The sequence below is a fragment of the Rhinopithecus bieti genome, unplaced genomic scaffold, assembly GCF_001698545.2.
Source record: "Rhinopithecus bieti isolate Rb0 unplaced genomic scaffold, ASM169854v2 scaffold_11944, whole genome shotgun sequence".
Classification (NCBI taxonomy): domain Eukaryota; kingdom Metazoa; phylum Chordata; class Mammalia; order Primates; family Cercopithecidae; genus Rhinopithecus; species Rhinopithecus bieti.
In genome coordinates this window covers 1,524,654-1,545,670 of record NW_016807378.1, presented here as the reverse complement: position 1 = coordinate 1,545,670, position 21,017 = coordinate 1,524,654, and the positions used below count along the sequence as shown (strand labels likewise).

Below are 21,017 nucleotides of genomic sequence, written 5' to 3'. Positions count from 1 at the left end.
CAATTGGTATTCTTGTATAGGTTTTGTGTGAACATAAATTTTCATTTCTCTGGGTAAATGCATAGGAATGTGATTGCTAGATCATGTGGTAAGTATATGTTTAGATTTTTAAGAAATTGCCAAACTATTTTCTAGAGTGACTGTACCATTTTACACTACCACCAGCAATATATGAGAGAGTCAGTTTTCTCCACAGGGATTTGGTATTGTCATTATTTTAGCCATCCTAATAGGTATGTAATGATATCTCATCATGGTTTTAATTTGCATCTTCCTAATGGCTAATGACATTGAACATATTTTATTTGCCATTTGTATATCCTCTTTGCAGAAATGTATCTTCATATCTTTTACCTATTTTCTAATTAGATTGTTTGTTTCCTTGATGTTGATTTTTGAGCATTCTTTATGGTCCTTTGTCAGATGTTTGGTTTACAATATTTTCTGCAATGCTTTTTGGTTTGCAGACACCTTCTTTCAGCCTGTGTCTGTCTTCATTCTCTTAACATGATATTTTACAGAGCAAAAGTTTTAAGTTTGATGAAGTCCAATTTATCAATTTTTCTCTTAAGGATCATGTTCTGGGTATCATGTTGAGGAACTCTTCACATTGCCCTAAGTCCTGAAAGTCTTCTTCTTTGTTTTTGTGAAAACATTTTATAGTTTGACGTTTTACTTTTAAATCTGCTATCCATTTTGAGTTCGTTTTTATATAGGGTGTGAAGTTTAGGTTGAAGTTCATTATTTTGCCTATTGACATTCAGTTGCTCTAGCACTATTTGTTGGAAGACTATCTTTTCTCCATTGAATTTTTAATTTTTTTTGCAATATTGTTGAAAATCAGTTGGTTATACTTGTGTGATGTATTTCTCTATTATATTTCGTTGATCTATGTATCTATCTCTCCATCAATATCACACTGTTTTCTTTACAGTAGCCTTAACATGTAAGATCCACTTTTTTAAAAAGTGGATTTTTTAAATGGATTTTTTTAGTGCTTATATATGCCAGGCATTGTTCTAAGTACTTCACATGCATAAACTCACAAAATTCTATGAGATGGAAATATTAGACCAGTTTTATAGATGAGAAGACTGAGTACAAAGTAGTTAAGTAACTTGTTTGACAGATTTGGAACCTAGGCCAACGATCTAACCACTATGCTTTATTGCCTCTCTAAACAGAGTTTTGTTTCTTCATAGAGTTGCTTTTACTGGGCACTGCATTGGCATTTGCCATTCACCTATGTTGAAAGACATGAGAAGACACAGCTCTATGAAACTTACTGTTGCATTTACTGTTGGCAAGTTAAGGAGGATGTGGTTCACTGCATCACATGTGTCCTCTTTAGGAGAACAGATGGGAGAACTGTCTCTCAGATCACAGTACCAGGAATAGCTATATTTCTCCTGAGTAAGTGGTTTGTTTTTATCCCTTGGACATTGTGAAACCATGTAAACAATTACATTTCCCACTTTATGCTGGCTGCTAAAAAGCTCAGAACCAAATTCTCGGCCTATCTTTAGCAATGATGTGACTGGATGATGTGTATTACTTCTGACTTCATCTTATTTTTTTCTACCCTAATTTTCTCTTCTCTCTTATCCCCTCTTAATTTTTTTTTTTGCTTTAGTCTTTTAAAAAATAGAAACACACAAGCATTCTTAAGGCATCATATCTAGATGAATAAAAATAAAAGAAAATATATATAAGCACATAGGATAAAAAGTCAAATCCAAGGCTTTTAACAACAACAAAAAGAAACAGTACTTTGCTCACTCCTCCCCACCTTGGAGTTTTGCTTCACACAGCTAACTGTAGTCACATCTTTAGCCATTTCTTCTGGTGCTTATACTTTTTCTCTCTTGACTTTTCAGTTTTAGATATCATCTCTTGATTTCCTATAAAGGTGGTTAGGATCTAGTTTTCTTCCACCACCCTCTCCAACATAAACCCTTCACCTATCCCCATCCTCCCATTATATCACAATTTCAGTGTTTGCATTATTAGGCCTAAGAAAATATTGTTCACAGGTGAACTGCTTGCTGTTCACTTCATATCTGATACAATCATTTTGTTTTCCCTTTAGTTAATAATTGTCTTTTTAAAACATCAATGTTCATGAATTGATCACTAATTTCTCCCTAGCCCTCTGACAGAATTATAAATCTCTTCTTCTATCAGTTTTGTTTTCTCACTGCCTTCTCTTCTGGATGTTATCCTGGAGCTCTTCCTTGTCCAGCTCTGGTCTGGGTTGTTGCTGTCCAGGGCAGCCCTCCAGCTGTTTGAGATGCCCCCTTTTTATCATTTTGGGAATTCCTCCGCATCCCCCTTTTGTTGGATCTCCTATCTCCCTTTTGGTTTACTCACTGGGTTTGGTGGAGCTCATCCTGCAATAGCTTCCTGAGAAAAAGTTTATGGAATATATATTTCTTTGAGACCTAGCATGACTGAAAATGTTTTAAATTTAGCATTGCACTTGAATGAGAGTCTGAGTATAGACTTCTAGGTTGGAAACATTTTCTCTCAGAATTCTTCTTTGTCTTCTAACTTTCCATGTTGCTGTTGATATGTTTTACATTCATAATGTTTCCTATGGGACATGAAAGAGTTTTTTCCCCTCCTCTCTGGAAAATTTTGGAATCTTTTTTTAACGTTTCATGATGATACACCTTAGAATAGTGTCCTTTTTCATTCTCTATGAGGAATGAACGTCAACACAATAGACCTTTTAAATCTGAAAACACGTTTCCTTCAGCTTTGAGAAATTATTATGTGTATTCTTTTTCAAAAGGCCATATCAGCTTCAGGCATATTCTTATTTTAGTAATTCCCTCCCTTCCATTTTCTCTGCTCACTCTTGAGGAAATTTTTTTTGACATTTTACTTTTACTGTTTACTGTTTTACCTTTTTTTTTTTACTGTTACCCATTCTGAGTTAGTTTTTCTATAGGGTGTGAAGTTTAGGTTGAAGTTCATTATTTTGCCTATAGACATCCACTTGCTCTAGCACTATTTTTTGGAAGACTATCTTATCTTCATTGAATTTTTTTGACATTTTACTTTTAAATCTGTAGAACTGGGGGACTTGCTCTGTTGCCCAGGCTAGGGTACAGTGGAGCAATCCTGGCTCACTGTTGCCTCCAACTCCTGGGCCCAAGCAATCCTTCCACATTGGCCTTCCAAGCAGTGGGAACTACAGGTGCATATCCAGCTACTTTTTTTATTTCTACTTTTTGTAGAGATGGGGGTATCACTGTGTTGCCCAGACCAGTCTCAAACTCCTGGCCTCAAGTGATCCTCTTGCCTTGGCCTCCCAAAGTTCTGGGGTTACAGGCATAAGCCACTGCACCCTGCTCTTTCTTTCTAGAACTCTTGATTCAGTTGTTGGATCACCTGAACTGACTTTCTAGGTTTCTTATCTTTCCTTTGGGAGATTTTTTTATCTTTTAATTTCTATTTTCTTTTTTTTTTTTTTTTTTTTTGAGACGGAGTCTCACTCTGTCACCAGGTTGGAGTGCAGTGGTGTGATCTTGGCTCACTGCAACCTCCGCCTCCCAGGTTCAAGCGATTCTCCTGCCTTAGCCTCCCAAGTAGGTGGGACACAGGCTGCATACGTCCACCACACCCAGTAATTTTTGTTATTTTTAGTAGAGACGGGGTTTTCCACCATCTGCCAGGAGTCTTGGATCTCTTGACCTCGTGATTCCTCCCGCCTCCGGCCTCCCAAAAGTGCTGGGATTACAGGCACGAGCCACTGTGCCCGGCCATCTTTACTTTCTACTGAATTTTTAAAATTTCTGCTATCACAGCTATCACATTTTTATTTCTAAAAGCTATTTCTAGTTCTCTGTTTCCCCCACACTCCTAGAGGGGTGAGCGAATTCATCATTCAGTCTGTAGACTTCCATTTAAACCCCTTGTTTTCAGTTGTGTCTAGCATATACTGCCCAGGGTGTTTGACCCAGCCTTTCATGAGAATAAACCTTCGGGCTTCTTCCTGGATAGTAGAAGAGCAGTCATTTGACAATAGTATGTTGGGGAGAAGATTTGGGGATCTAAATGGTCATTATAAAGCTTTAAAATAATATTTTCTTTCTACCTACACCCCACAATTCCATCTTCAGAGACATCTGGTGCCTCTAATTACAGAATTGTGCAGGGTTCCATGGTGCTATTTATCTTCCTTCTTTCAGCTTTCTCTGATTTGTCCCAGTATGAGTGAATCTGAATCCTGATTCAGGAGCAAAACAAAAGTTTGAAGTCAAAGCCAGAGAAATGGTGCCCATAGTCAGATACAAAAGATGAGCAAAAACATGAAAGTTTCTGCAAGTGGAAGGATAATCATATGAAAAGTCACAATCTGGCTGGGCATGGTGGCTCATGGCTACAATCCCAGCACTCAGGGAGGCCAAGGTGGGGGCACTGCTTAAGGACAGGAGCTCAAGACTGGCCTGAGTAAGGTAGTGAGAGCCCATCTGTACAAAAAAAAAAAAAGAAAAGAAAAAAAAAAATCGGTGCCTGGTGGCACGCATCTGTAGTCCCAGCTGCTAGAAAGGCTGAGACAGGAGGATCACTTGAGCCTAGGAGGTCAAGGCTGCAGTGAGCTATGATCGTGCCACTGCAATATACTCTGGGCAACAGAGTAAGCTCCTGTCTCTAAAAAAATTAAAAAAAAAAAAAAGTCACAATCTTTGTCTACCTTCTCTCTACATTTTCCTGTTTGAAAAGACTCTGCTTTGAGATAATGTGCTAAAGAGGAGCTGTAGTTCCCTGTAGTTCTCTCTGCTGACCCAAACTATTCCCTGAGGGAGAAGCAAGGCTATAAATGGGAGAATGAATTGCAAGATCAGAACCTGGAGGTTGGGGAAAAGTTGAGATGTGTGTCCAGGCTTTAGGACTAAGGTCAACAACAATGTGAGGATGGAGAAGACCCAATTGTATGTGGTTTTTGATTTAGAAGTGCACAGGAGGACCTGGTGTCTTAAAGGAGCCACTGGGAGGGGGCTAGGTTGTGGTTTCCATCCTCCCTGTCCAGTTGGCCTTTGAAGACTGGCTGGTTGATAGAAATCTGCTGGTTAGGAACATTCCACATTACTACACTAAATATAGTGGGCCTTTACAAAACTTGGAGGTGTTCCTACACAAAGAGAATGCTGTTAATAAATTCTCCATCCAAGGGCATGAGCTCTGGGTTGTTGGTCCAGTGGGATGTGCTGTAAGACTCAGCCAGACCAGCAACTTGCTGCCAACCTTGGGCCCTGGGGAAGTTTTGAGAGGGAATAGTTGTGTCCTTAATATCATATTTAATAACCTTAAATAAGCATAGGTATAGACTACCTTCACTTAAGAGATGACTCAGAGTTAGTGAGCAACAAATTTGCTTAAGGAAGGAGAGAAGGAAGCACAAAAGAAAGGAAGGAAAGAACTTGTTTCCATTTACAGCTTTGTTATTCAGAAATTGGAAAGTATGTCATGAATACAAGGATTTGCTGTGAAAAGGTGTTGAAATCCCAATGGGAAGAGGAAGTTGAAGATGTAGTGGGTTAAGAAAGGAACTTTCTAATCATGAGAGAACAGGGCAAAGGAAAGAAACAGAGAAACAAGATGGTGACTGCTAGCCAGAGGAATTTTAGTTTCCTTCCTCCTGGCAACACTGGAGAGATTCCCACAACTCTCAGCATCCGGAACTTAGTTCACAATGGGTGCAGGCAGATAAGTGACAGCTAGTGGGACGAGTGGCTTTCCGGAAGGGTGGGATGGAAAAGCTCAGGACTTAACACAACCAGAGAGCAGAAGGGGATAGAAAATGACCACCAGACAGAAGCTGAACTGAAAGTCTGGCTGCTTTTAGTATTTAGCACATGCAAGGAGGGTTGCAAGGAAACAAGGTGTCCATGCTGCTGGTAAGGTAAACGAACTTTCCAGACACAGATGACCCAGGGATTCTTAGTATCTATATACAGTCAAATGCTTAGAGCTTTCAGTGTTAGTGTTTTCTGTTAAAATATAAATACAAAAAATGAATATAACTGTGGTATGCTGAGTTCCCTAAAAATAGATTCTGAGATGGATATTTGCATGCAGAGAGTTTATTGGAGAGTGCCTACAGATTCAATATCAGAGAAAGAGTGAAGGAAGTAGAATTGGCTAGAAGAAGTTAAACTGCAACAGGGTCACAACAAAGGACTCTTGGTCAATCCGACAGGGAGCTCTGGAGTTGTCCTGCTTTGAAGCAAAGAAGGCTGGGCCTTAATACCTGGGCATGGACTAGTCATTAGATGTGGGCTACCTATGAACTTGGGCAGGATGACTCTCTTTAGCTGAAGATAATTATCAGGAGATAAATTATCTGAGAGCCATCAGCAGCCAATATTCCTAGTAGCTGAGGGAATAATTGCCTTAATCCAACCAGGGGATCTGAGTGGCAAACCACAGCATTCATTACAGCCAACCCTTTGTGTTGTATCTACTAATTTTGCATAAGTTCTAGGAACAGTTCCTCTGGTATCCTGGTTAGACTCTTTCCCGGGTCAACTTAGAAGCAGAAAGCTACTGGGGTAATCTAGGACCTTGTTACCGACCTCTGGTCTGAAAGTTGCAACTGATACTCATTGTGTTCCTGTTCTATAACCCATTTTAGTTTCACTCACCCTCAGCTCTGCCATCCAGGTGGATTACCTGGTGGGTTTCTGGTTACTATGTCCTTCTTGGGCCATGGCTGCTGTTCTTGCCTCCATTTACCATCAAAATTGGGCAAAGTGATACCAAGAGATGTCCCAGTCAATCACCAGGACCTCCAAACCCAGAAATCCCAGAGTTGCAGGGATAAGAAGCACAAATAACACAAGTAGATCACTGTAAGCAGTGGTAAGCAGGGCCCAGGGCCACTCCAACTTCTTACTTTTGGTTCCCAGACTTATGTGTTGTACCCATTGAGAACACATGCCCATATAATGATGGTAGATTTAGAGTGTATGCTGCATCCAGGAAGATGTCACTCTGTCTTTGCAGGGTATCACCTATAAAGTAGCACCTCAGTTGCACCTGCAGAAGGTGATTTCATTACTCTGTCAAGCTGAGTAATGAAACAGGAACAGTGGAATAATTTTGGTTTTAAAATATAGGCATATAATCATAGGTATATACATACAATATGCAAGTATAAAAGATATGGAAGGAAAATTTTAACAGCAGTTAACCTTGGATGATTGGATTACAGATGGACATATTTTTCTTTTCATGTATCTGAATATTTTAACACATATTACAATGAACACATATCACTTTGTTGCTTAGAAGAGGAGAAACTAAATAAAATGAACATAAAAATATTAACTGTTAAATAAATCACAATTATTTAGAAAATAAAAAGAAGAGGAAGGTTGGGAATATGTCACATTATGGGCAAACTCAGATAGATGGCATTTTCTCCCTTTATGTGGCATTTTTCCTTCACCATGCTGACTCAAAACAGCTCTTTCAATATCCGTTGAACTGAGTTTTGATCATTGCTGCTTTATAACATCACCTGACTGTCCAGTCCACTATCTATACATCTCTGCATAGTTGCCTGCTAATGTGTCTGAAATGCCTAACTCTCCTATTCCAGTCTGTATCAGTCCTGTTCCTGGAATCTATTTCCTGTAATTGCAACTGCATCTGCCTTTGGCTTTTGCAGTCAGCTGGTTACCACAGTGACTAGTGTCACTTATTTCTTTCTGGATTTCTGGTAACAGATTTTCTTCTTTGTGTGTTTGTGTAATTCTTCTCAAATCTCTTTGTAGTCCTTCCTCAATTGTCAACCCTCCTCACTCTCATATTACCTACCCACCCATTCCCAGCTCCACCTGAACTGTCCTACTCTCAGCTGCATCAGAAAGTTTGGGATGACAGACTATCTGCTCAATGTAGCCATGCCCTGGGCCTGTTTTGGGGGGCACAGAGGTGGATACCTGCCCAAAAGGGCAACAGCTTATGATTTGTGCACTCTGGTCCTAAACTAAACTAAACTAAACTAAACTAAACTAAACTAAACTAAACTAAACTAAACTAAACTAAACTAAATAAAGGGCAGTGTTGAAGCTAACAATGTATCAATCAGGGTCTAATCAGGAAATTAGAAACCACTCTAGATACCTTAAACAGAAGGGATTTAATTCATGGAATTTCTTACACAGGTGTTGGAAATCTAGAAAAGCAAAAAGGGGAAGCTAGGAAAACCAAAGATTCGTATTTCAGGAAATCATTACTACCTTCAAGACTGGGAGAACAAAAGTGAGCCAATGCTATGAACATCCTCCAGAGCTGCCACTGCTTCAGGGGCTGAGACTCTGGGAGGTGGGATGAGGTGTCCCCCAGTGAGTGCTCAGATCTCAGGGAGCAGCACCATGAAGAATTCTTGCGATATGGAGACAGTTGCCATGGTTCATAGTTTCAAAGCAGTGAGGTCCAGGTGTTCTGTGTTTCTGTCATTAGATGAATTGAGACAGCTTGTTATAGCTTTTTTTTCCCGCCTTGTACATGAGCTACTTTGAAGGAGGTCTCTGTGTCTTGCAAACCAAAAAACCTTTCCAAGACACCCATTGCCTCAATGGTCTCTAGGCCAGACCTCTTTCCTAACATTTTCCTTTACCATACTGGCTCAGAACAGCTCCTTCAATTTCAGTAGAACTGCCCAAGAGTTTTGATTATTGCTGCTTCATAACATAACAATATTTTTAAATCCATGCAAGAGTTCTACAGCATTATCTTTTTTCCTTCGTGAATCAATATGCTTCTCTTTATGAGCATTTTTTTTTTTTTTTTTTTTACTTTTTTTTTTTTTTTTTTTTTTTTTTTTGAGACAGGGTCTCACTCTGCCACCCAGGCTGATATGCAGGAGCATGTTCAGGGCTCACTGAAGCCTCTGCCTCCTGGGCTCAAGCAATCCTCTACTAAATCCTGTAGTTTTAGTAGAGACTCGTCTCAAACTCCTGGACTCAAGTGATCCACCCACATACTGGCCTCCCAAAGTGCTGGGATTATAGGTGTGAGCCACCGGGCCTGGCTGTATTCATTAGCATTTTACAATTATTATGTCAAATTCTGGTTTATAAAACTCTTAATGCCCCATTCATTATAATCTATGAATTAATATGGAAAGTGTTATGTCGGTTATGTAGTCTTTCCAGTTACGAGCAAAGATGGATATCCATCCAGTCTAATTACCTTTATTTTGTCATTATGGTTTCAGAGTTTTCTTTTTAGTTCTTGTTAGGTTGGCATTAAAATATTTAATGAGGATTTAGAATTTCATGTGGAGATGGGATTGCTTTTTATACTTTTATTCCTGGCTATTGATTGTAACAACTATTTTACAATCTGTTTGTGTTTCCTGCTGACCACTTGAGGAAATGAGAAATTGTCCAGTATGAGAAGAGGTGCTTAGCAGAAATGGATTTGAGCTGCCTGTTTACTTTCACGTGTTTGGGTCTCTTGTGGACATTGTTTGAGTAGTGCCTGGCCCTTGTGAGCCATGCCGGCAGTGTACCTTTACCACTTTCCTCTATGAATAAGCAGAGTTAATTGACCTGTGCTGGGATCAAACCCATATTCTTAAACCCCCTAATGGCACAGGCAGTGCAGACCTTTGCTTTCAACAGCTCTCATTTCAAATAATTAGAGCTGCCTGGGCTGCTTTGAGAGCTATTGGTTTCTATGGTATTAAAGACTGAAGTGACTAATTATTTCAGAATTGGTTGCAGGTTTTCAAGCAATGGATTAAGGGTTGGTCTAAATAATGTCTTTAAAACATTATGTTTCTTTAAAATAACGTCAGCAATATGTGTTCACTGTAGAAAAACAAGAAAATGCAGATGAGCTAAAAAAAAAAAAAAATGCCCATAATTCTACCATTTAGAGATAATCACTGTTAGGAAGACTTTGTTGTCTTTTCTTATTCTAAATGGTTCCCTATTTCTGATGCAAATAATTACACAAATAAATATGCATACTTAATATATTTCCTAGTTTCTAAGTTATACTTAACCATTTTTCACATTTCTGAAATTTAGGTGCAATTATATAATCAATGATTAAATTTAATAATGTGTTTCTCTTCTCCTATGAGAGAACCATAATTAAATAAAGTCTGTTGGGAGAAAGATTTTAATTAAACTTTTAATTTTAGATCATTGTAAATTTATACATAGTTGTAAGAAGTAATACAAAAAGATATATCCTTTACCCAATTACTCCTAATGGTAACATCTTACAAACTTATAATACAGAATCGCGAGCAGCATAATGATATTGATACAGAACATTTCCAACATCATAGGATATCCCATGCTGCCCTTTTATAATCATACCCACCTTCCTCCTACCCCCTCACCCCACCTACTCTGTTACCCTGGTAGCCATATATGTTCTTTATTTCTATAATTTTGTCATCTGAAGAATGTTTCAAAAATGGAATCATACGATGTGTAAATTTTTGGCTTTTTTTCATTCAGCATAATTCTCTGGTGATTCATCCAGGTTTTGCATGTATTGATAATGTGTTCTTTTTTATTGTTGAGTAATATTCCACAATATAGATGTACTCAATTTTTAAACTATTCACTCATTGAAGTATATCTGGATTGCTTCCAGTTTTTGGTATTACAAATAAAGCCGCTATAAAGATTCATGTACAGATTTTTGTGTGAATATAAGTCTTCATTTGTCTGAGATAAATGCCCAGGGGTGCAATTGCTGGGTTGTATGGTAGTCATACGTTTAGTTTTTAAAGAAAGCACCAAACTGTCAGAGTGGCTGTCCATTTTACTTTCCACCAGCAATGTATGAGTGATCTGTTTTTCCTTCATCCTTAGCAGCATTTGGTGCTATTTTTTATTTCAGCCGTTCTTACAAGTAAGCGAATTTCTTTTAGTAGTTATAGTACTTTTCTTTTCTTATTTTTTTTGAGAAGGGTCCCACTCTGTTGTCCAGGCTGGAGTGTAGTAGTACAATCACAGCTCACTGCAGTTCAACCTCCTAGGCTCAGGCCATCCTCCCACCTCAGCCTACCAAGTAGCTGGGACTACAGGTACACATCACTATGCTTGGTTAATTAAATTTTTTTTTGTGTGTGGAGATGGGGTCTTCCTTTTTCTCCAGGCTGGCCCTGAACTCCTGGGCTCAAGTAATCCTCCTGCCTCAGCCTCCCAAAGTGCTGAGATTACAGGCATAAGCCACAGCGCCCAGCCTATAGAGCTCTTCAAATAATCTATTTCATATTGGGTGACTTGTGGTTGCATTTTTCAAGGAATTGGTCTATTTAAACTAAGTTGTCAAATTCATGTGTATAGAGTTGTTTTTAGTATGCCTTTATTATCCTGTAGATGTCTGCAGGGTCCGTAGTGGTATCTCCTATTTCATTCCTGATATTAGAAAGTTGTGTCTTTTATCTTTTTTCTTTCTCAGTCTTGCTAGAGGTTTATCAGTTTTACTGATCTTTCAAAGAACTAGCTCTTAGTTTTGTTAATTTTCTCTATTCTTTGTTTTTCACTTTCATTGATTTCTGCCCTTTGTTATATTTCCTTCCTTTGCTTTGTGTTTATTTTGTTCCCTTTTTCTAGGTTCTTGAATGTGAGCTTAGACTATTGATCCGATAATTTTCTTCTTTTCTTATATGTGCTTTTAGTGCCACGAATTTCCCTGAGAGACATTTTATATTGCATAGAGAAAGCCTTAGTGTATCTGCTATGTTTATAGCTACCTACCAAGGAATTCAATTCAACAAATATTTATGGAGGGCTTGGGCCAGGCACTGTTCTAAATCCTTGGTGTATCATGGAACAAAGCAGACAAAGATCTCTATCTTTGTGGAGCTTATATTCTAGCAGGGAGAGATAAGCAATAACTGGTAAGCAAAATATATATAATATGTTAGAAAATGATAAGTGCAAGAACAAAAGGTAAAGCAGGGGCAAGAAGGAATAGATCTGTGGGGAATTATAGTATTTATTTCCACAGTGTTTACTGTATGGCATTTATCCACCATAGTTATAGAATAACATAAATTAGTCAGGCAAGCCTTCTGGAGAAGATGAAATTTGAATAAGGATCTAAAGGAATTAGGGGAGTTACTCAAGTCATTATCTGTAAGAAGATTTTTTTTTCAGACAGATAGGGCAGCTGGAGAAAAGGCTCCATGGTGGGAACATGCCTGGATATCTGAGAAAAAGCAAGGCCAGTGTGGCTGCAGTGAAATGAGCAAGGAAAAGTAGTAAAGATGGAGTTGGAGGTAATGGGACTAGGGCTTTGGCTTTTACCCTGAGTGAAATGGGGAGCCAGGAGTGTATGTGAAACAAAGGAACCACAAGATATGACTAAGGCTTTAAAATAATCACTCTAGCTGCTACATTGGGAATAGACTATGGGTAGAAGCAGGTGGCCTCTAAAGCTACTGGAGTAATGCAAATGAAAGGCAGTGTGGCTTGGAGCAGAGGGGTAGTAGTGGGAGCAATAGGAAGTGATTATATTCTAAATTTATTTTGAGAGTAGAGCTAATAGGATTTCTTCACAGTTGGACATGAGGTGTTAGAAAAAGAGAAGGGTCTGGATAACCAGCTTGATGTAAATCCTTCAACATAAGTGGCCACATGTGATAACGTATGCACACCTCCAACCCCTTCAACTCTGCTTACTGCTTGTTAGGCTATGATAGGCCCTTACCTAGGGGCAGCTGATCAATAGGCTGGACACTGGCCTGTAGGGTGTCCTGGCAGGAAAATTCTGCCCAAACACATGGCAATTAACTATGTCAATAAGATATTTTCTTTCAATAATCAGAACTGGAGAGACACAGGGAAAAATTCATCAGTGAATGAAAGCTGAAATGTGCAGACTGAAGCCAGTATTCAGACTTAATGAGTAAGCAGGAACCATGAATAAACGGGAGCTCTGAGCAAACAAAAGTCACAAGGCAGCGAAAAGACACAGAGAATAACAACAGAAATGATAGACGATAACCAAGACAGATCAAACCCTCAGGAGAGAGTCAATGGCTGGTCTCGCTCACAGGCCAATCCTAGAGCCAGTCAGTTCCTCTGTTACCAGAACGGGGAGGGAGAATGGTGCTAGACAGGCAAAAATGAAAGGTGTGCACCAGACATGTAGAGTCAGGCTGGAATCAGTGCCATGGAAGTCAGAACCACATGAGAGTCAAAATTATGAAGGTGCAAGAAAGCCAGAGAAAGCAGAGGAAACCAGTCTGCTGAGAGAAGCATCTCCAGCAGATGCTCAGAGAGGCACAGAAGGCAGAGGATGCAGCCACCTGAGAGTTGGGACTTCTGATCTTCCTGTTTCAGTCCCATCACAGGGTGGCCTAGCTATGCTGAACCCTGCACTTCAGTGCCTCAAGAGATTGCCTCTTGTATCTGTTCAAAACACCTTCTTTTCTATTTGAGCTGGTGTGAGTAGTTTTTGGTCTATACTCCCAGGATAAAGATGAAACACTTGGCTGGAAGTTACTCAATATATACTTATCTCTCAGATTGAGCATGGCAGATAAGGTACAGGAAGTGAAAATATAAATATCTAGTATAAAGAAGAACTGTAACCATGCAAGGCATTTTACATACCTGCTTTCATTTAATCTGTAGTGTGAGGGAGGTATCGTTACTAAGGCTCACAGAAACCTAGTGCAGTTCATCCTTATTATTCATGAATGGATTTGCCTACTTGCTAAAATTTATTTGTAAGCCCAAATCAGTGCTCATGGAACTTTTGTGGTCATTTATGGATATGAGCAAATCTGTGACAAATTTGAGTTGTCTTAACATGAATATTCCCCGCTGAGGTTGAACAAAGCAATGCCTTGCCTTCTTGTTTCATCTCTTATACTGTGAACAACAACCTTTTTGCAGTCTATTTAGTGCCATGTGTTTCTCATTTTTGTGTTTTTTGGTGATTTTGCTGTTTACAATGATTCCAAATAATGATGTTGCAGTGTTGTCTGGTGTTCCTGAGAGAAAGAAGGCTGCGATGTGCCTTATAGAGAAAAAGTGTGTTAGATAAGCTTCATTCACGTAGGAATTATAGCCCTGTAGGCTCTGAGTTCAGTGTTAATAAATCAACAATATATATTAAATAAGGTGTCTTTAAACAGAAACACACATAAAACTAGGTTACGTATTGATTGGTTGATGAAAATGAGACCAGAGGCTTGCAGGAACCTAACTTTGTATTTCCCCTGCAACAGCTCATAGCAAATGCTAAGTCAATGCTTGAGATCTTACAGAATATTAACTATCGTAAAAGAGCATGAGAATTGACTGTAACATGTTTAGGATCAGGCAATCTGTGGAAGAGTGGAGTGCCCAACTCCAAAGCCATGCCTTTCTAATTCTGGGCACCTTGTGCTCATTCCATCCCACCATGCTACCTTTCAGAAGAGAAAGAAAAGCTGCTTTGCTCAGCTTCCACTGCTCCTTCCACTGCATAATGCTGCCTTCCCTGGAGCTTGTTGCCCAGTTGGAAAATCAACAGGTATGTGAAACAATTGTGAAAAATGTCAGATAGTCTACATTAGGGCTGGGATAGTGATGTGTGCCACATTTGCCCTCATTCATCCCTTAAATACATGTGGCTGACATTGCTAATCTATCATAGCTTCTTTTCCTGCTGAACTCAGATGGAACTTTCCAGTCCTTAACTCAGGACTCTAAACCACAACTACCAGTTACTCGGAGTTGGCATCTAAGACGGAATCTTTATCTTCCTTGCATAAGTGTTCTTACAAAATCAAGCATACTCCTGGAGGATCTGAGTTGCCGGGCTTAAGGAAATTTATTTGTCTGTTTCAAAGCCTATATCCTCTTAGGGAGCGCTTAGTGTCTTGGCTTGTGGTAGCTCTTAGTGTCTTGGCTGACTCTGCTTTGGAAAGGCTTTATGGAGTCCTTTGTGTAAGACTTTGCTTCTGCAAGATTCACTGTAGTGGGGACCTCTTTCTTTTTCATCTCTGGATCTCACCTGTGCCTAGAACACCGACTGGTATAGAATTGGTGCTCAATGATGTCTGCTGAATAAATGCTTAGGCACCTAGATCAACACCTGTCTTCTCCAGGGAGAAAGAGCTCTCATGTAGGCCAATCACAAAAAGGAATTCTTATGGGTATACAGTGGGGCCAGCACAGCTAGGGGTAAGAGCTCTTTAGAGGAGGCAGTCAAAGGATTCTAAATGAAACTGAACCAGACAAGCATTCTATTGACTCTCTCTGCTCCTTTCATCTTCTCCTATGACTTACCTCTATACCTCTGGTAAAATGGACCTGGGAATCCCAGACAAGAATGGGGTGGAGGCACACAGGGAAGAGGAGGCATGAGGTACACTGCTTAGGCTGGGATCTAGTCTTGGCTCTGAACTAAAGGTCCCTGGGCTTCAGTTTCTAGGCCTGCTTAGCATCAGTGCTGCCCAGTCTCATGTAGCTCTGGACTCTTACTCTTCTATCTGCCCAGTCCAGTTCCTCTTACTTCACCCTATATCCTTTTCCCTTCTCTTCTTCATCAGTCATAGCAATAGAGGTTTGAGAGGACATAAGGAAGAGGAGATGGGAAGCTAGACCAGGAACCATGTTTGTTATTTTATTATTGGAGGTGATTTTTCAGTTCAAATCTCTGCTCTTGTGTTAGGAGAACTACAGGAAGCTGGAGACTCCCAGTCTGCAGCTGGTTCTGAAGTAGTATAGTACTTAAGGCAGTGGAAGATAATGGTGAAAGTACATAAGAGTATGGACTCTGCAGTAAGATTGGGCTGGGTTATCACTTGCCAGCTCTATGATTTGGGGCAGGCTCCTTAATCACTGTGTATTTTAGTTCTTTTATTTGTAGCATGTTCTTTATGCAATCATGACGGTTAAAAGAAATGAAGTTTATAAAGATTTTTGTGAAGTGTGTTTACAAAACTCAAATGGTATCCATTATCATTGGTAATACTAACATGTTATTTACTTGCAAGTGGTGAGGGCTTTCCTTTTCTTCTTAGCTCTGAGGAAGAAAGCAAAATAGACTGAGTTTCCAACAACGTATAAGAGGAAGACAGGCACTCATAGGAATCTGTGACTGTATGTCCAAGAAGCAATCCTGGTAATGTTAGGAAGCCTGTAGTCTTCCCCATCAGGGACTACAGTGGAGGCTTCGGAGACCATTAATTTCTAAAAACATATGGTGACCGACTAGGAAAAAACTTTACTTTGGGAAAGGTTGCTCTCATTGCCTGCTGCCCACCTCTGCAGTCTTGGAGGGTAAAGAGTGGCTATTTCCACCTTAACCAAGAAACAAACCAATAAGTCAGAGAGAGGCTATTATGGTATTTTAAGCCTTGAAATACTTAGCTCTGTGTTCCCAGCTTCTTGGATAGTTTCTCATAGCTGGACACATTGATACACAGCTCTCCACCCACACCCACACTGTCCTGGTGTGGACAAAAACAATGGGTATTTTTCCATTGCCCATTGTATTTGTTTTTTATTGCTGCTGTAACAAATTATAACAAAGTTGGTGGCTTAAACAACACAAGTTTATTATCTTGCAGTTTTGGAAGTCTGAAGACCAACTGAGTTGTCTTCAACTAAAAATCAAGGTGTTGGATGCCAGGCGCAGTAGCTCACGCCTGTAATCCCAGCACGTTGGGAGAATGAGGCAGGTGGATTGCTTGAGGCTAGGAGTTTGAAACCAGTCTGGCCAACATGGCGAAACCACATCTCTACTAAAATATATACAAAAATTAGCCGGGCAAGGTGGCTCACACCGGTAGTCCCAGCTACTCGGGAGGCTGAGGCATAAGAATTGTTTCAACCCAGGAGGTGGAGGGTGCGGTGAGCTGAGATCATGCCATTGCACTCCAGCCTGGGCAACAGAGTGAGACTCTGTCTCTAAATAAATAAATAAATAAATAAATAAATAAAAATAAAATCAAGGCATTGGTCAGGCTGTAATTCTAAGAGCCTCTGGAGGGGACAATCTATTTCTTTGCTTTCTCCAACTTCTAAGGGCCACCCTGGGTCATGGCCCCCTTCCATCTTCAAAGCCAGTAATGGAGAGTTGAGACCTTACAATGAATCACTTCAACCTCCGCTTCCAATATTACATTTCCTTCTGTGATGGTTTGAATGTGTCCCCTCAAAATTCATGTTGAAACTTAATCCCCATTGTGGCAGTGTTAAGAGGTGAAGCCCTTTGGGAAGTGATTATGTCATGAGGGATCTGTACCTTATAAAAGAGATGGAGGGAACTAGCCTAGGCATTTTTTTTTCTTTCCTTTTTTTTTTTTTTTTTTTTTTAAGACAGGGCCTCACTCTGTTGCCCAGGGTAGATTAGAATTGCAGTGGTATGGTCACAGTTCACTGCAACTTGAACTCCCAGACTCAAGCCATCCTTCCACTTCAGCCTCTTGAGTAGCTGGGACTAGAGGTGCATGTCACCATGTCTGCCTATGTTTTTATTTTTTCAGTAGGAATGGGTTCTCACTATGTTGCCCAGGCTGTCTCAAACTCTTGGGCTCAAGTGATCTTCCTGTCTCAGCCTCTCAAAGTGCTGGGATTATAGGCATGAGCCACTAGGTCTGGCTGCTTAGGCCCTTTTTGCCCTTCTGCTTTCTGTCATGTGAGGACACAGTGTTTGGTTCCTCCAAGATGCATTTCATTAAAAAATGGCAGCAACAGGGTGCCATCTTAAAAGCAGGAAATGGAGCCCTCCCCAGACACCAAACCTGCTGACACCTTGATCTTACACTTCCCAGCCTCCAGAACTATAAGAAATAAATTTCTGTTCTTTATAAATTACCCAGTCTCAGGTATTTTGTTATAACAGCACTAACAGATTAAGATACCTCTGACTCGTCTGCTTGCCTCTTCTGCAATTAAGAACCCTTGTGATTACATTGGGTCTGCCCAAATAATCCACAGTAATCTTATTTTAAGGTCCCCAGATTAGTAAACTTAATTCCATTTGCAACCCTTGCCAAAATTCCTCCTTGCCATGTAACATAACATACTCATAAGTTCTAGAGATCAGTACATAGATGTCTTGGGGTGTCATTATTCTGCTTTCCACAACCATTAGCCACTATGTCCTGCTCTCTAATTCTAGAATTAGGACTGAAACTAGTAAATTGCTTTAGATAGTGGGCCTGACCCATCATCTCTTTGATGGTGTCCATGAATCCTATGCCTGAAAAAACTGGTCTCTGTTTGGCCTGATGTTCTCTCTCCTTCACTTGACCTTTATATAAAGTGGTTCACAGTGCATTACACTGAGTATGAGAGTATTTTAATTGATCTTCCCAAACAGGTGAGTAGAATAAACTATTATTTCCTCAACAATATTTAGATTATTTTTTGTGACAGCTAGGTTAATAGATCCAATTTTTCTTTAATGCAGTTTTCAAATATAAAAAGCCTGTCTGTTCATAGTATATCACAGTCTTATCTGATAGTACTTTCGTTAACTCAATTAATGCCTGGGGACAGTTTATACAAACTACAATTATCATTAGCTACCAGTTTCTGAAACTACTCAGAAGTGACCTGTACATTTTTTTAGATGAATGTATAAAGGCACACTCATTGATATAGTTTGGGTCTGTGTCCCACCGAAATCTCATGTCAAATTTTAATACCCAGTGTGGAGATGGGGCCTGGTGGGAGGTGACTGGATCATGAGGGCAGATTTCCCCTTTGGTGCTGTTCTTGTGATAGTGAGTGAGTTATCATGAAATCTGATTGTTTAAAAGTATGTAGCACCTCTCCACTCCCTCTTTCCTCCTGCTCCAGCCATGTAAGATGTGCCTGTTTCCTCTTTGCCTTCCACTATGATTGTAAGTTTCTTGAGGTCTCCCCAGCCATGCTTCCTGTATAGCCCGTGAAACCTCTTTTCTTTATAAGTTAAACCTCTTTTCTTTATATGTTATCCAGTCTCAGGTATTTTTTAAGTAGTAGTGTGAGAAATGACTAATACAAAAAACTGGTACCTAGGAGTAGGGCATTGCTATAAAGGTAGCTGAAGATGTGGAAGCAGCTTTGGAACTGGGTAACAGGCAGATGTTGGAACAGTTTGGAGGGCTCAGAAGAAGACAGGAAGATGAGGGAAAGTATGGAACTTCCTAGACCTGATGAACAGTTTTGACTAAAATGCTGATAATGCTGATAGTAATATGGACAGAGATGGTCTGGGTGATGAGGTCTCAGATGGAGATGAAGAACTTATTGGGAACTGGAGCAAAGATCACTTTTGTTATGCATTAGCAAAGAGTCTGGCGGTAGTGTGTCCCTGCTCTAGACATCTGCAGAACTTTGAATTTGAGAGACATGATTTAGAGTATCTGGCAGAAGAAATTTCTAAGCAGCAAAACATTCAAGAATTGCCCTGGCTGCCTCTAAAAGCCTATGTTCATATGCATGAACAAAGAAATAACCTGAAACTGGAACTTATATTTAAAAGAGAAGCAGAGTGTAAAAGTTTGGAAAATTCACAGCCTGGCCATGTGGTATAAAAGAAACACCCATTTTCAGGGAAGGAATTAAAGGAGGCTGCAGAAATTTGCATATCTCAAAGAGAGGGAAGTATTAATAGCCAAGACAATGGGAAAAAAACCCTGAAGATATTTTAGAGACCTTTACAACAGCCTCTCTTATCAGAGGTCCAGAGGCCTAGGAGGGAAAAATGATTTTGTGGGTCAGGCCCAGGGCACACTGCTCCCTACATTCCAGCCACTCCAGCTCCAGATGTGGCTCAGAGTAACCCAGGTACTTGGGCTGCTGCTTCAGAAGGTGCAAGCCATAAGCCTTGGTAGCTTTCACCCAGTGTTAAGCCTGCAGGTGCACAGAGTGCAAGAGTTGAGGCTTGGATGCCCCTGCCTAGATTTCAGAAGACATATGGTGATATGGCTTGGTTGTGTTCTCATCCAAATCTCATCTTGAATTGTAGTTCCCATAATCCCCATGTGTTGTGGGAGAGACCCAGTGGGAGGTAATTGAATGATGGGGGTAGTCACCCCCATGCTGTTCTCGTGATTGTGAGTTTTCATGAGATCTGATGGTTTTATAAGGGGCTTTTCCTGCTTTGGTCAGCACTTCTTTCTCCTGCCACCATGTGAAGAAAGACATGTTTGCTTCCCCTTCTACCTTAATTGTAAGTTTCCTGAGGCCTCCCTAGCCATGCAGAACTGTGAGTCAATTAAACCTCTTTCCGTTATAAATTACTCAGTCTTGGGTATTATCTTTGCAGCAATGTGAGAATGGACTAATACAGTAAATCAGTACCAGTAGAGTGGGGTGCTGCTATAAGGATACTCAAAAATGCAGAAGTGACTTTGGAACTGGGTAACAAGCAGAGGTTGGAACAGTTCGGAGGACTCAGAAGAAGACAGGAAAATGTGGGAAAGTTTAGAACTTCCTAGAGACTTGTTGAATGACTTTGACCAAAATTCTGATGAGCATTTTTTCATGTGTCTGTTGGCTGCATAAATGTCTTCTTTTGAGAAGCGTCTGTTCATATCCTTCACCCACTTTTTGATGGGGTTGTTTGATTTTTTCTTGTATATTTGTTTTTTTCGTGTACATTGGTTTAAGTTCTTTGTAGAGTCTGGATATTAGCCCTTTGTCAGATGGGTAGATTGTAAAAATTTTCTCTGATTCTGTAGGTTGCCTGTTCACTCTCAGGGTAGTTTCTTTTGCTGTGCAGAAGCTCTTTAGTTTAATTAGATCCCATTTGTCAATTTTGGTTTTTATTGCCATTGCTTTGGTGTTTTAGTCATGAAGTCCTTGCCCATGCCTATGTCCTGAATGGTATTGCCTAGGTTTTCTTCTAGGGTTTTTTATGGTTTTAGGTCTAACATTTAAGTCTTTAATCTATCTTGAATTAATTTTTGTATAAGGTGTAAGGAAGGGATTCAGTTTAATCTTTCTATAAAAGGCTAGCCAGTTTCCCCAGCACCATTTATTAAATAGGGAATCCTTTCCCCATTGCTTATTTTTGTCAGGTTTGTCAAA

General features: G+C 39.9%; 1 long non-coding RNA gene across 2 annotated transcripts in view; it reads right to left on the bottom strand.

Moving 5' to 3' along the window:
• The window catches only part of LOC108535519 (uncharacterized), an 88,464-nt gene that overhangs the window by 8,027 nt on the left and 59,420 nt on the right, over positions 1-21,017 (bottom strand). The window contains exon 3 of one of the 2 annotated variants that reach the window (XR_001887252.1): positions 8,256-8,468. This is a non-coding gene — a long non-coding RNA (uncharacterized LOC108535519). Of the gene's footprint in view, positions 1-7,394; positions 8,469-21,017 lie in introns of those variants that run through there. The other variant, XR_001887251.1, reaches the window with a different exon arrangement.